Source organism: Kryptolebias marmoratus, linkage group LG8, assembly GCF_001649575.2.
Source record: "Kryptolebias marmoratus isolate JLee-2015 linkage group LG8, ASM164957v2, whole genome shotgun sequence".
In the NCBI taxonomy this organism is placed as follows: domain Eukaryota; kingdom Metazoa; phylum Chordata; class Actinopteri; order Cyprinodontiformes; family Rivulidae; genus Kryptolebias; species Kryptolebias marmoratus.
The window spans coordinates 8,281,870-8,293,455 of record NC_051437.1 but is presented as its reverse complement, the minus strand read 5'-3'; positions in this window follow the sequence as shown (position 1 = coordinate 8,293,455).

Here is an 11,586-nt window from a genome sequence, read left to right as displayed (position 1 = left end):
GGAAGAAAAGGGATAAATGTGACATATTTTAGTCTTTGTGAGAGTCTTGTTCCGCTTTGAGCTCGTTCCGTTTTCTCTAGACTTTACGGTACAGCTCGAAGCGGACAGTTCTGCTGAAGCCGTAATGTTTGAGTGAAACGGGCGAAGCAAAATGGGCAACAACTACAAAATTCGACTTCTGTAGGGGTCCTGAAGGCAACATCATTATCTAAACTGCAGGTTTGAGAGACATAATTAATGAATTAATCTTTTGGATAGCTAAAAGAAAATGTTTTTACTCTTTTTTTTTTACTTTACCCAATTATTATTCAGATAAAGTATATTTTCCTCTGAATACAGTAAAGTAAAATCACCTAAAACATGGAAATAAAATCATACTTTTTAAACTGTTAATTTTATATATTGTTTTTTTTCCGTGTATTTTCTGACATTTTGGAGGACTTGTCAAAAAATAAGTAAATAAACATTTTGAAAAGGAGATGAATCACAAATATAATTTATTTTATAGCTACACACTTAAAACCTCTTTAATACATACTCCTTATCTTTCATTAAAGCAATACCTGAAATTGACTGATAAAGAAAGATTGAGTTATTATTTTCAAAGATTTATTATTTCAGTTAGGACTTCAGTGCTCCGAGGGGAGTGTAGTTGTGGTTTTTGTTTTTGTTGTTTTGTGTTTTTATCAGACTACCAACCAGCACCGAAATTAAAGATAGGCCTATATGCAATAAACTGTCTGTACATTTTTAGGTTTCTAAAACAGAAGGACAGAGGGAAAACATGGGGAAACAGACATTGGTTATATTATCCTGTTCTTGTCTGAAAATACCTTCATAATAATTTAATTTTACCATGAAATCTATGTAATTTTCCCATAAAATGTGTAAATTCCATGTCAGCTGCAAAGGTTTTTCTGGCTTCATTCATTGATTCTGTGTTAATCCGCAGTGGAAGAAAATAGGAAGCTCTGAGGACTTTTTTTTTTAAATCTCTCCTAATAAATGAACAAAGAAAAAAAATGACATGAGGCTCTTCCCCTTGCTGGTCGGTGCATTTAATGATTGCGATGCTCTGATCTTAGTCACCAAACTAATTAGTGACGTCTTGTCTGTTACCAACATGTGTGAAAAAAAAACCACACAAACAACATATTTGGGAAAAAAGAAGGAAGTACAACAATGTCTCACCCCTTCCTTTCTAAGTGTCAGAAGAAATGTAAATGTTTTTCTTTGGTAGAGAAGAGGGGCAGCTCTCGCGCACAGATGGAAAGTTTGTCAGGTCTGTGATGGAGAACCCAGCTTACTGTGGTCCTAATAAGGCTAAAGGTCAGTCTCACTTCCTCGGTGAGCCCTGTTCACATCACATTGATTAATCATCTTAATTGGAGCCCCACAAAGCCGCAGCAACTGTCTCTGTCTTTCTTTTATTGGCTTGTCCCCCCCACATCACTCCGCGTTTCCTTGTTTGTGAGTGACGCAAATATTTATTTGCACTCGCTGTGAACTCACCTGAGAGGCTGGAGGAAACCCCTGCGGTGAGTCACTGCGTGCCGCAAAGTAACACACACACACACACACACTGCCACAATATTTAAAGCAAGCGCCGCTTCAGTGCAAAGCGCATTCACAGCATCCACCTCCCACAGCCCACAGGGACCAGCACTCTCCTCCGTCTCCAGCCCGTCTTCCACGAACACACGCGGCATGGCTCGATTCTCCGACGCGCTCCTCCTCCTCTTCCTCGCGCTGCTCGCGGCCGTCTCGTGCGCTCCGACCAGACACCAAGATGCTTGCGCTGAGGTGCGCAGCAGCTCCCTGGATCTTAACCACTTCGCCAAAACTGCATCAGTGAAGGTGAGTGGCTCGCTTTTTATCAACTGAATTAAATCTTTAGGATCATATATAAATATATATAAGTCAGACTCAGATTTCCAAGCTGTTCCATTAGATGAAAGACTTAAAGTCCACTAAGCTCAGTCTGTTTTAATGCTTTGTAAATGTTGCTTTGTGTCCGATCTTTTGCTGTTGTATGCTTCTTTTTATTATTTTGCGAGCTGTAATGACATTGTTTGTTTGTTTCCAAACGCTCTGCAGGCTCGCAATGGGTCAACAGATCTGGCAGGTTTCTCCAGCTCTCTGGTCTGGATGGAGGCAAAGGACATGTGTGACCCCGAGAGCCTCAAACTGAAGTCTATGGTAATAATGCCAACAATAAATAGATTCAGTTATTATGTGAATTGGTGCATCTGAAGAGGTCAAAGAAATGAAATGGTGATATTGACTGTTTTCTTTCCTCCTCACTGTTCCTCCTCAGCACTGTGTTGGTAAGATCTTCAGTGTCCTGACGAGCTACGACTCTGCTGTGGAAAGGATTTCTGGCTTCGAAAGCTGCTCCGAAGTCACCAGCATCGTGAAGCCGGCGCTGAAGAAACTCCACAGGGACATGAGCAAGTGTGCAAGGTCCCTTGGAGGAAAGCAAGAGAAGGTGAGCTTGGATCCAAAAAAGAAAAAGTTCAAAGCAAAAACAACTGGACTTCTATTGTTTGTAGCTGTTTTTTGGATTTACCATGTCCTGGATGACTGAGAATCTACACCAGCGGCTAGATTGAATGTTTAAAATGGGTCTGATTGGAGTTTCTAATCTCTAAAATGTGTTTCAAAAGGAGCCCGATGTGAGCAAAGACAAAGAGCCTCTGCCCACTGAAAACTGGAATAAGACCTTACTGTGCCGCTACACGATGGACCGGCTCTTCTCCTTCTCCATCCTCACCGCTCGGGTCTTTGCTGTCGGCGACCCGACCCATCACATGGAGGGCTCGAGCCAGAAGTGCTCGTAGAGCCTGAGGCCTCTCAGTGTTGCCGGCGTGCAGCAGATTGTATGATCACACTGATCAGAGCGTGCTCCTGTCATGTACTCATGGAAGATCGTATTTCCCGTGGAATTAATATTATCTATTTATTCAAAGTATATTTATTTTATTTATTTGGTTAGTGTTCCTATCTTGTGTCTTTTTATTTTATAAAGAAGAAAAGCTTTTATAATAAAGAATAACTCCTCATGTAAGCTTGTGTTGTGTTTCGTACATGACGTCACAATTCTTTTGTTTTTCCTTTTTCTCAGGAAGAGTGATAGATAATAACTCTAAGGACAGTTGTGAATTTACCTTTAATGAGGAACTGCTTTAAAAATTGGGGGGGGGGGGGGAATAAATAAATGAATGAATTTAAACTCCAGCATGGCACCGTAAGAAGGAAGCTGTGCTTTCCTAAAACATTCCTGCTACTCTTTGGAGATCCACAGCTTCCTGCATACTTCCTCCCCTGACAAGCAGACATGCACGCTTTACATTACGCAATGTTAATCCAATGGTAATTAAAAAGAAAAAAAGGAAGGTGTCACATTCTATGGGGAAGAGGAAGTAGCAGTGAGCTCAGTGTAAAGGCACAGCGTTGCTCAACAAGGAAGTTTCTTGTCTGAGTGACTTCATTTCCAGCATTTATTCAACCTGCCCTCATATTCCGCCCACAGGAATCCAGTGAATGCAGGTGAAAAACTCCAGCTTGCTGTCCTGAAGTCGAACCTACCTGTCCAGGAATTTTTTTCATTTAACGATTACAAAATAAAAATTTAAAACATTGCAAAACAGGAAGGAGACAGAGTGAACGGAGCGATGTGATCAAAGATTCACAACCTGAGGGAAGGAAATAATGACAAAATCTAAACAAAGATGCATCAAAAGTGACAAAAAAAAAACATCTTTTAAAGAAAAAGACAAAACCATCAAAGCAACAAAATGAACCGGGGACTCTGAAATTCCCTCTGCAGAAGGAAAAACAAACACAGCTGGACCTTTAAACTCATTTATAGGATGTAATTTAAACATGGACTGATTAGGAACAATAATCTCAGAAGTGTTTATAGTGAACATAACAGCCCAGACGTCAGAGTTACGGTAATATGATAACAACAGTGTCTTAGTGGAAGGGTAATATAATCAGGTTATTCAAGACATTACAGTAAGAGAGACTTATGATATAATTTGTAGTTGTCCTCATATATATATATATATTCAAAGTGTAGCATTTTGTGAGTAGAAGCAAATCAGGCTCTTCAAATATTCTGTAAACAACACTGAGAAAACTACTTTGAACGCATAGTTCAGTAAAGTATTTGCAGTTATGGTCAGAGGTTTCTATCTGCTCATCATGGGCACACGTGTCATATTCATGTTGGTCTTTAAAGATTTATTTCCAGGGTGGAATGATCTAGTTTTAATGATTTTTAAAAACAAGAACAGGTGCAGAAGTTTAAACTTACAGTGGACTTTCTGTAATTCAAACAGAGTAAAAAAAATAAAAAAATAAACATACAGGCTCAAAAGTTCAAGGATGTCTTTTAAGTTGACAAGGGATTTTAACTTCTCATTGGTGATCATGACTGACTGCAGCTGGTTGTTTTGCTTTGCCAGCATAAAACATGTTTGACATCCCTTATTGGACTGACCAATAAGACAATGTTTAGTTTGGCTGTTAGGCTGATGCAAGTTAGTAAATGAAAGTTTATTTCTAATCTGATCCTTCCTCAAACTAATCTGATAATCTGGCAGAATTATTAACATCCTTCTGACCCAAATTCCAAAATGAAAGACTCATCAAATTCTTGCACATCCAAAAACCTAAAACTTAGATGCTAATTTCAAACATCCTGTTCAAAAGATTTTCATGCTTTAAATTAATTTCTAACCAAGTCTTCCCTTAAATCAGAGGTCTCCAATCCTGGTCCTTGAGGGCCACTGTCCTGCATGTTTTACTTGTTTCTCTGCTCCAACACACCTGATTTGAATCAATGGGTGATTAACAGGCTTCTGCAGAACATGAAGAGGTGATTTACCCACTGAATCAGGTGTGTTGAAGCAGGGAAACAAGTAAAACATACAGGATGGTGGCCCTCGAGGACCAGGGTTGGACACCCCTGCCTTAAATCATAAATGCTGCAAACTGTTATCCTTGTTAAATCATTTTGAAATAAATATAACTGTTTAAACTAGAAAACATTCAGCTTAAACATTACTTGATTCTAAAACTCAGAATATTAGTGTTGATTTTGTTGTGTTGATTTATTGTTTGTTTGTTAACTTTATTTTGATTTATTTACATTTTGTAATAAAATCTTTAAAAAAGGCACATTTCGTCTTTTTTAAAGGCATCTTTTATGACGACAGCTCTCTGTAATGAATTAATTCAGCTCTCAGATGTTGAGATCTGATAAATAATTAGGGGGAAATAAATAAAATCTGTTATTGATCGATAAATTCAATCTTTTAAGCTCTCCTGTTAACGAGAGCTTAAACCAGCAGTAAGAGTAAGTACGCCCTTCTTATCATCTGCCACACAAGCTAAGAATAAACGTCTTTCATGGCCGTCCCAAAGTCCCGACCACAACCATTTAGATTTGTGGATGACTATTCTCAAATCATCATCATCTTCAACAACTTTATTTATATAAATGAAGTTGTTGATGACACCAATCACAGCTGAAACAAAGTGCTGAACATCAGTAACAAATAAAATAAGCATAAAAATAAAATAACAAGGCTAAACACACAATAATGAATTAATGACGCAGTTAAACCAATAAAATCAATACCAATAAAAATGAAGTAAAATCGAGTCTCAGTTGGGTTAAAGGCCAGTGAGTAAAAATAAGTTTTTAGTTGGGTTTTAAAAATGGACAGTGAAGGGGCCTGTTGAATGAGCAAAGGCTGAGCATCCCATAATTTAGGGGCTCTAACAGAGAAGCCCCTGTCTCCTCTAAGCTTCCTCTTCCACCTGGGAACGACCAGAAGCAGCTGGTCATCAGACCTGAGTGACCGAGAGGGAGTGTAGCAGTGAAGAAACTCTGTTAAATAAGGCGGGGCAATGCTATTTAAAACCTTAAAGACAAACAAAAGGATTTTAAAATGAACTCAAATACACCGGCAGCCAATGGGTAATGTGTTCTCTCTTACGTGTTCCTGTTAAAAGACGTGCAGCAGCATTTTGCACCAGCTGCAGACGTGTGAGTGAGGACTGGCTGAGTCCGAGATAGAGGGAATTACAGTAACCCAGCCTAAAAATGAGGACATGGATTACTGTTTCAAACTGTAGCCTTGAAAGAATAGGTTTTACCTTTGCTAACTTTCTCAAATGTTAAAAACTAGACTTGACTGTGGCCTTTATTTGACTGTCAAGTTTAAAGTCACTGTCCATCTTAAAACCAAGGTTTGTAACTGTGGACTTAACATACGTTGCCAGGGGGTCTAAGTCAACTGGAGGGCTCGGACATGCTCCACTAGGTCCAAAAACAAGTACCTCAGTCTTTTTTTCATTAAAATGCAGGAAGTTTAAGGCCATCCATGCTTTAAGATCCTCGAGACACAATAAACGAGGTTTAATGGACCAAGCATCAATTCGCCTTAAAGGCACGTAGATTTGGCAATCATCAGCGTAACAATGAAAGGAGACGCCATGTTTTCTGAAAAATGATCCTAGAGGACAGATGTACAAAGAAAAAAGCAAAGGCCCCAAAACTGAGCCCTGGGGAACTCCACGTGACAAAGGAGCAGAACCTGATTCACACCCTGCAATTTTTACAGAAAATGTTCTGTCTGCCAGATGAAGTGAAGTGAAATTTATTTATATAGCACTTTTCAGCAACAAGGCGATTTAAAGTGCTTTACAACACAGAAACAGCAACCCTACCCCTAACCCTAACCACTCCAGAGCAGTGCCACAAATGCCTACTTGGTGCTGAAGACATGACAATAAAATGCTGTGGTCCACTGTGTCAGAAGCAGCGGTTAAGTCCAATAACACAAGAATCACATGAGCCCCAGAGTCACAAGCCAGGAGAACGTCATTAAAAACTCTCAGCAAAGCTGACTCTGTGCTATGAAGAGTTTTAAATCCAGACTGGAACACATCCCTGATATTATGTTCATCAGGAAAGGTTTTTAATTGTGAATAAACAATTTTCTCCACGATTTTGACAATAAGGGAAGCTTAGAGATGGGCCTAAAATTTCCCAACACAGTGGGATCAAGACCAGGTTTCTTTATCAGGGGCTGCACCACAGCATGTTTAAAATTAGCAGGGACTACTCCAGATAACAAACTGCTGTTAAAAAGGCTGAGAACCAAGTGCCCAAAAAACAGGGGAAAACCTCTTTAAGAAACTGTGGTGGTAGAGCATCACATGGAGAACCAGAGGGCTTAATCTGGGCAACCATGTCCTCTAAAAATGACCCAGTCACTGGCTCAACCTGACTGAAAACAGCTGAGCAGGGGACACACACAGAGGGGTCAGAGTCCGGGCGTAAAATGGAAGTCCTTACGGAGGTAACTTTATCAATGAAAACACTGCATAAAATTATCACACAATTGAACGGAAGCTTCAAAACCAGCAGTCTGTGAAGAGTTAAGGAAAGAGTCGATTGTATTAAAAAGAACACGAAGGTTGTGACTGAAGGATAAAATGACGTCAGAAAAATATCCCTTTTTTGGCCACTTTAGCTGTGTCCTGGTAACTCTGCCAACAGTCTTTGAACAAATGTCAGGTCTGTGCCAAACTAAAACATTAAATTTAAATTAACTCTACCAGTTCTGCCAAAAAGAGTGGTCAAATATCAGACAGAATCCTGCCAGAAGCTCACTGATGGATGCAAAAAGCATGTGGTCGAAGTGCAACATGCTAAGAGACATTTAACCAAATATTAGTGAGGATATGTGTCTAATTCTGACCATGCGTGAATATAAAAATCACAGTAAATTAAAACTTGTGTTCTCAGTTCTTTTGTTTCTTTCTTTTATTAAACTCTGGAAAAGAACGGTTCAGATCAGTCATTAAAAGTCTAAAATTAATGACATTCCTGCCCACGATGAGTGTATGTAAACCTCTGATCACAACTGCACATCAGTGATGATGGTCTTCAAGGGGACACGTAGCAGCTGTTATCAAAAAGACCCACCAGTGACTTCACGTCCTCATGTGCCTGAGGATGGTCCAGATGTCCCTCACTGTCCTCACCAGCTTTAACAAGTGTATTCAAGATGACTCAACTCGTTTAGCAGAAGCCATTTTAAATGGTCACTATTATCTTTAAAGTGTTGCTGCTTCTGTTCATAATCCACATTTACAGTGCCTATATTAGAAATGTTCATGTTTTACCCTTTTATTGCAGTCACAAATTAGTAATGGTCAATATAAGCTGACTTTTTTGACAAAAGAACTCATTCAATGACAAAAGGAAATCAAAAGTAATGCCAACTAAAAAAATATGTAATGTAAAATAGGTGATTGCGTAAATATTCACTCCCTTTACTATTTCAACTCAGAGAAAAGGATATTGAAAAGGATAAGCCAGAAGTGTTGATTGACTTTGGAGCCTTCAGGCAGCTGCCATGGTGTCACTTTGAGGTAATTAACCATTTGGAAACCTATTGTCACCAAACAGAATCTGCTGCTGCATCCAGAAATATAACCCAAACATCAAATCAGCAGGGTTGACAGGGTTCACCTCAGAAGGACAGGAAAACAGCGGGCACATGTTCTCTGCAACTTTTAAAAAAAGATGTCTTTTCTGAGAGGTCTATTCTTATTTTAAACAGAATAATGTCAGAGGTGATCCTGGGAAACAGCCAACAACAGCATCCTTTATTTATTCACAGGGACAGAGAAAGTATACCTGGATTTTGTTTCCTCTTTAGGAACTTTTATGATATAATCATCTACCTTGTGAGGACCAGCAGTCCTTACGGGGACCAGTCCTGATGCAGTGGAATATCAGTTTTGGATTAGGGGTTAGGTTTAGGGCTGATCTGTGAATTTAAATTAAGTTAGGATTAAGAGTGGAATGGAAGCCCATATCATGTTCTAAAAAGAATAGAAATATGAACTTGTGTGTGTCCTCTGTTACCAAACAATTAAATATGTAATTAATAGTGAAATGGTTCTAGCTGTACCTGTCAGACAGAAGTTTCTTTGTTCACTTGGGGAAGAAACCCTCCACTGTGTCGCCTCTTGATTCTGGGGTTCCTCAAGGCTCCATCCTAGGTCCCATTCTGTTCTCTTTATAAAATATATTATGAAGCATATTATGCTTCCCTTTGGGTCCATTTTCACAAAACACATCTCCTTTCACTGCTTCTTTGCTGATCTTCAAATTGATTTGTCTACTCCAGCAAACAGTAACATCCATCAGACTCTATAAAATCTCAGAGAGGTACAAACAACGATGAAAACTTCTCAATTTGAAAAAAACAAACAAAAGAGAACTCTTTGTATTTGAACAATCTAACCTTTAGCACCTACAGCAGTGCCTTTGACTCATTAGAGCCTTATTGTTGCTTGTCAGACAGAAACTTCGATGTGATTTTTGATTCTGCCTTCGACAAACAGACCTACACTCCACCAAAACTGTTTGATTGATTGATTGATTGATTGATTGATTGATTGATCAGAAATAATAGTGCAACACAAATATAAATGTGCCTCTCTCCCATCTATGTTTGAATGTGCTGGCATCCAATTCTAAACAGTTTATTTTTGTTTCGATTAAGAGACAGTAAATCATATTATTTGCACTTGCATCTGTTGAAAGGACTTCAAACGTATAAGTTGCAGACTGCAGAAGGTTTTGTTGTAATAAACCTTTCTGGAAACAGGGTTTGTACAGGCAGAGCACAATTAAAAGTTTACATAAAACATCTAAGACTTAGCAAACCAAGTTCTGCACCAGTAAGCCACTGGTTATTCACTGAATCACCTAACACCTTACGATACGGCCATATTTATTTTATACTTGTTACTGGGAAACAATTTCCTGACTGTACCAGTAATTGTTTGTTTTGTTCTCGTTCCAAGTCCAAGCACCATTCAATCTTTCCACGAGGCTGTTCCTTTATCAGCTTTATCACCATTCTTTAGTTGTTTTTGTTTTTTTTGTTGTTTTCATAATTAATTTTTACACGGGACTTTACTGATGAGTTCAGAGTGATTTAATTTTTGTTAAACATTACTCAGAGCCACTGCTGTGTGGCTATTAGAAGAGATCCCCTTTGTTGACAGTATTTCTGCTTTTCACAAAAACAGCAGGTGTTTGCTGACATGAGATCAGCCCCTTCTTATAAAAATGATTATCTTATCAGCAGCATCATAGTGGTGATCAGAACAACAGAGACACGATTCATGTTTCCTTAAAGAAATGCAGGTGTCGTTGCACCTGTTGCACGTACACAACATTAGGATTTTATTGTTTGGAGTAAAAACTCCTCTCCTCGTTTGTCAGGTCTGTTTGTTTTTGTCGTTTCTCTGTTTCCAGGCAGAAAGAGAGCACAGGACTGATGAATTCTGACAAATAATCGTTGGAAACGAAACTCTTCCCTCAGCGTTCCACGTCGACCGCACTTCGAGCTCAGTTCCTCTGACAAACCAACACGCCTAGTCATGATCTGTCAGGATTGTTTCAGGTCACGATCCATCTAAATTCAGCTTTAAACAAACCGAAAAATGTCTAATTGTGTAAATCAAAAATCTAATTATAAATTGGTGCTTCTGCCTGAACTGAAGTAGGGTTCTGCGGAAAGATCGTGGACAGTTAATATCCTCCCTGTTGTAGATGGCACTCTAAACAACTCTGGAGACAAGCTGACGACTCAAAGTTCAGGAAAATTCAAATGAACTCTGAGGAAGCTGTGCAGCTGCATTTTGAACAGCCAGTTTTTGAAAATCAGGCCTATTTTTGCGTGCGTGGCTTGCATAATGGTCCACAATGTACCCACCTTGGTAGTTCTCCCCACCTTTATGGTTAATCTACTAGAGTACACTTTAGAAATGAAGACAAGCAGATGTGTACCAGGGTTTTTTTCTTTCTTTCTTTATTGATTAATATTAATCATTGGTGTGGTTTTAAGAACTGGCTGTTTTCTGTCAGAGGAGAGCTCCTATAGGTGTCAAAATACAGCTCTACAGCTGAAGGATTTATGAAAACTAAATTGAGAAGTGGGTGGAACAGTGGAATAGTGGTTAGAGCTGTCGCCTCCCAGCAAGAAGGATGCGGGATTGATTCCCAGCCTGGGGCCTTTCTGGGTGGAGTTTACATGTTCTCCCTGTGCTCACGTGGGTTAACTCCAGGTATTCCAGTTTCCTCCCACAGACCAAAAACATGCATGTTAGGTTCATTGGTAACTCTGAAAATTGTCCCTAGGTGTGAGTGTGAATGGTTGTTTGTCTCTCTGTGTCCCTGTGATGGACCTGCGACCTGTCCAGGGTGTCCCCCGCCTCTCACACAGTGACTGCTGGAGATAGCTCCCCCCATGCTCCCATCGACCCGGAAAGATAGAAGTGGGAAAGAAAATGGATGGAAGAAGAAACTGAGAAGGATTTGCAACAACTCTGTGACAATTTGAGAGAATATTTGTCACACATTTAAAACTCAGGCAACAAAACTGCAAACCTCTGCAACTTACATGAGTGAACTGAGAACCCTCACAAACGTTTTGAGACAAATAGGACACTTCCTAACAAACTGAGATCACCAGCAGTCGT